Here is a 5,320-nt window from a genome sequence, read left to right on the forward strand (position 1 = left end):
TGGCAATGATATGAGGGGGCAGTGTCTGCCTAGTAAATAGTTTTCACATCATAGTAATTCATAGCTATTGCTAGGATATGCTATATCTTACTGATTGCAGAGCCTTATGTTTGGAGCCGCTATGATCCTTAAAATTAAAGGGCCTCAATGTAAGTAAAAGAGAAAAAGGAGCCCATTAGATTTTTGTCTCTCTGCACAGCACCACTTACAGTTGCTGAATTAGTAAATCAGCTTTATTTGTGGCCTTATTCATTCTAAGTGGTCTGACTATGTCACAAAAGTGGTGGATGAAGGTAATGAATATTACATATCTGGATTTCAGGAAAGCCCTCAATATAGTTCCACATACAGAGCTCAGATATGTTATTGAAAATTGGACTTAATCCTTTGATAGTCCGGTGGGCTCGCAATTTTGGTAAAAAAATACATAACAGAGTGTTGTTGTTAACAGAGTATACAAGGTATTCTGAACAGGGAAGAATTACGTTGGGTAACCATGAGGGTTGATCCCGAGTCCTATTCTTCTTAATATGTTGTTAAGTGACATAGGTTTAACAGGTAAGTGTTGTCTGTTTCCTGATCACACAAAAGTGTGCAAAAGGGTTGATACTCCTGGTTGTGTCTTGAACATGGAGAACAATTAAGGGTGATTTCACATCTGCGTTGGTTGGTGATTCCGCTTTCTTGCTCCATTCGAGGAGCAGGAATGGTGAATCCCCATGGGCAAACAGTTCAGTCTCTAGATGGAACCAAACAGCGCTGGAAGGACCCCATTGAATATAATGACGTCCGCCCGTTTTCCACCAAGCTGCCTGGCTTTTGGACGGAAAAAAAGCGCTCGTATTCTCAGCCGGATCTGCAACAGAACCTACCGCCATAAGTTCTAACACATATGTGAAACCGGGCCTTAGCCTTACTGAATAAATGGTCAAAACAATGGACAGTCCAGTTCAATCTTTCAAAATGTAAAATAAGGCACTTGGAGAGAAGAAATCCTCAGACTGGGTATGATATCAGGTCTTCTGTATTGTCTAGGATGTCTGAAGAGAAGTATTTAGGGGTCGTGATTTCTGACAGCCTCAAAATGTCAAAGTCAACAGTGTGCTCAGGCAGCAAAGAAAGTAAGTATAATGTTCGGCTGCATAGCTGAAGGTATAACCAGTAGATAGAGGGAGATTGTAATCCCGCTGTGTAGAGCTCTGCTGAGACCATATCTAGATTGCTGTGTTCAGTTCTAGAGACGTCACCTACATAAAGACATTGGTAAAAGCCCAAAGATGGACTACAAAAATGATAGAGGTTCTCAAGAACAAAGCTGATCAGGAAAAACTTAAAGAAATTCATCTTTATAGCCAAAAGGAGAGAAGGGAGAGGGGGGGACATGATTGAAAGGTTTATACATGTTATATAAATAAGATTCAGGAGGGAAGTGTTTTTTATTAGGAAGCAATGTGTAATTGTTCTCAGTGAGATAAGCCAAGTAATCTTGTAAATATGATACCTTTTATTGGCTAACAAAAATGCATGATGTTACAGAAAGCTTTCGGGGATATCTCGCCCCCTCATCAGGCTATTGAATCAATAGCCTGACGAAGGGGACGAGATATCCCCGAAAGCTTGCTGTAATCATGTTAGCCACTAAAAGGTATCATATCTACAAGAATACTTGGTTTCTCTCACTGAGTACAATCACGCATTGCTCTACTGGCTAACACCATACCAAACCATTTTTGTATTAGGAAGCTAAACACTAGAACAAGGAAAATCCGAAGCAATATCAAGAAATACTAGATTACCGAAAGAGTAGTAGATGCTTGGAACAAACTTCCAGCAGACATGGTTAGAAAATCAACAATATATGAATTCAAGCTGCCTGGGATAAGCATAGATCTATCCTATGAGAGAAATAACAAGTAAAATAAAGGCAGACTAAATGGATCATGTGGCTTTTTCTGCCATCAATTTTCTATGTTTTTATGGCTCTTATTTATCAATTAGATATAACATATAACAAGATCTTCGGTCATTCAAATTGTGTAGCACTTGCTATTGAACTCTTGAGGGCTACATAGTTTATGCACTACAAAGATTTCCTCAAGACAACAACCACTGTCCTATGTCCTACGGCAGCAGTGTTTCCCAAATCCAGTCCTCACCGACCCCCAACAGGTCATGTTTTCAGGATTTCCTCAGTATTGCACAGGCGATGTAATTATTGCTGGTGCCTCAGACATTGCCACAGGTGTTCTTACTATAGGATATCCTGAAAACATGACCTCTTGAGATGCCTTGAGGACTGAAGTTGGGAAAAACTCTACTACGGCATACAGTCATCATGAAGTGAAATGGCTAACTACAAATCAGAATAGCTACAGTATGGTAATACAGTGCGGGTCAAGGCAGGCAGCACACAAATAGTGCGGGCGAATAATGTAGCCGAGGTCAGGAGTACAAAAGTCAGGATAGTCAAAATTAAGCTAGAAGAAAGGTAAACAGAAAACCACACCAATAGCTTGCAGCAAGCTTACACAAATGGAATAGCTGAATTGCATAGGCATCCTCCATAGGGGTAGAATGCCCTATTCAGCCAGAGGTGACTTTGGGATTGGAGGGGGGCATGTTACAGGAGTTGGTAGTGGCCCTTTAAATCAGGGTGTGTGTAAGCCCAATGGGCTGAAACCAGATGTTGTGCAGCAGCAGGGACATAGTGTGACATGGGTACAAGGATGGCGGCCAACAGGTTTTTTTTGCAATCAGTTTTTATTGCTTGCTTGCAGCAATAACAATATCAGAATACATTGTGTGTATAATATAAATTGCTGACGTTTAATCGCAAAAAGACAGTAGGAAAGGACAACACTAGAAGTGCACAGCAGCTGAGCGAGTGTCATCAATACTGCACAACCACCTTGAGGTTTCCACCATGCTACATGAATTTTAGATTTATAGAAGGTGGAATGACACTTTAAAGCTACTTATAAATTCTTGGTGCAAACAGCTGGCTGTTGTTTATATCAAATCCTGCATTCCATAGACAGATGATATTACTCACCTTCATGATATTTATGGACACTTCTACTTAGATTTTATGCATCTTCTAGTATGGAAAGTAATGACTTTGTTATTTTCCTTTCTTACATTTGTTTCTGCAGCTGCCAGATATTGTTAATTAGTCATTCAGATTTATTCTATGCCCTCTTTCCAGCTCACATTCTCACCATATGCTTAGGATGATTCTTTCACTTTACAAGCTCCAAAACTTCCAAAAATTATCAGGATTATGTGCATTTGATGCGTACAGACGAGCAGGAGATGCCATGACACATGCAACACCCTTGGAGCTACTAGGCTGGTCATGTGAAGAAGTGAATGGAAGAATTATTAGTGTTTTCAGGTATAACATTATCAGAAATGTCTATGAAGCTGTAGTTCCTGAATATCATTAATATCCCGTTGCTACAAACTGCATATATAATAGCAGAAAAAAGGATGATCGTATCTATCATGCACTCCCGCTACCAGCATCTACGTTGTGGCACAGGATTTTAGACTGTAGCCATAATATAAAAGGGGCTCTATGTAGGCTTTTGCATACATAGTGCGGCCTATGAAACACAATATGATTAAATTCATGTTTATCTATGATTGAATAGAGAAAAATACTAACACATTACCTCATGGTAGGAATTTAATTACAGAATGGGATGGCGAAGCTGAAAATTACAATAAAAGTCCTTTACTCTTGTAATGGACTTAACAGGTAACAGATAGTCAGAATTCCAATTTATATGAAAGACATAGGGAAGAAAGAATGTCATAACTCTAAGACTAGGTTCACACCATGCTTTTCATCCAGCTAAAACTTCCTGATTTGCATTTTTACAAGATATATATACAGACACACACACACATATATATATATATATATATATATATATATATATATATATATATATATGTATATATATATATATATATACACACATACATACAGTTAGGGCCAGAAATATTTGGACAGTAACACAATTTTCGCGAGTTGGGCTCTGCATGCCACCGCATTGGATTTGAAATGAAGCCTCTACAACAGAATTCAAGTGCAGATTGTGTAACGTTTAATTTAAAGGGTTGAACAAAAATATCTGATAGAAAATGTAAAATCTTTGTATTTAAAAATAGGATCCCGCGCTCCTAAGGACATGCACGTTCCAAACAGCTGTAGATTTACTTTCACCTCGTTTATTGGTACTACGCGTTTCGTCCTATAGACTTCCTCAGGTACATAATATAACATATAAAACACTCCTATATATACATATAATGGTCATTACCTTAGCTGATCAGCTGGGCTCGTGAATCCCGTTCCCCTCCGGCGTCCAGCGGCGTCCCGCCCTGCATCCCGCATCACTAGTGACGCAGACACACATGACCCAGACGTCGCTGCCTTGGGCGCCGCCCCTAATGCGGGGAGGAGTAAGCTCGGGTCGTGCCGCAGCTTCTGTTGATGAACATTGCCATGGTTACCATTATGCACAACCGTGTCTCTAGCCTACACGTTGTGCTTTATCTTATGCTATTGCAGTGTCTTCACACTGGAGATTTGGCTTCCTTTGTTACAGGACCCATGATGACTATGATAAATGAGCTATGATACATTTCCCAGGCCCATTATGATCTCGTTTTTCTCCCACTAACTTATTCTACAATGCTAGCTTACCACTGCAGGCACTTGGCATTCTCTTTCTGCCTCCCTCTTCCTGCTCTTCTTCTGGATTGTGGACATGCATCTTCTACTGGTGTCTTAACCCTTTCCAATCCAATTTATATCCTGGTTTTCCTAGGGGGCTTAGTCTTATTATGCCTTTATACAACGGCGCTATATGCTGGCTAAAGCCAGTACTGCATGAGGTGACACGTTGGATAGGCTCCGACATCAGAGTGGCTGGCAATATACAGTAAGAGAACCCCGATGGACATCTTCCAACATCGGAGCTCTACAGCCTTAAATCATAATGTCTTCAGACGTCAGACAGTGGATTGGAAAGGGTTAAGGGGCCAGTGTGTGCCAAGTGCCCTCCCTGACTCCAGCTAATGCTCATATGTGGTCCTTCCCACACCACTCTGGGTCTAAGATCCATTTGGTTCCTGGTTTGCTGCAGTGTTTTTGTTTTGCTCCTTATGGTTACAAACCGGATTGTTTTTTCTAACTTCGTCCTCTTGCCTGCTGTCCATCCTGACCTCTGTCTGATCTCCACTTATGACTGTACTCTGCCAGCTTTAACCCTTGCTCTGACTGAAAATGATTCCTACCTACTACCTATGT

The sequence above is a fragment of the Eleutherodactylus coqui genome, chromosome 5, assembly GCF_035609145.1.
Source record: "Eleutherodactylus coqui strain aEleCoq1 chromosome 5, aEleCoq1.hap1, whole genome shotgun sequence".
NCBI lineage: Eukaryota > Metazoa > Chordata > Amphibia > Anura > Eleutherodactylidae > Eleutherodactylus > Eleutherodactylus coqui.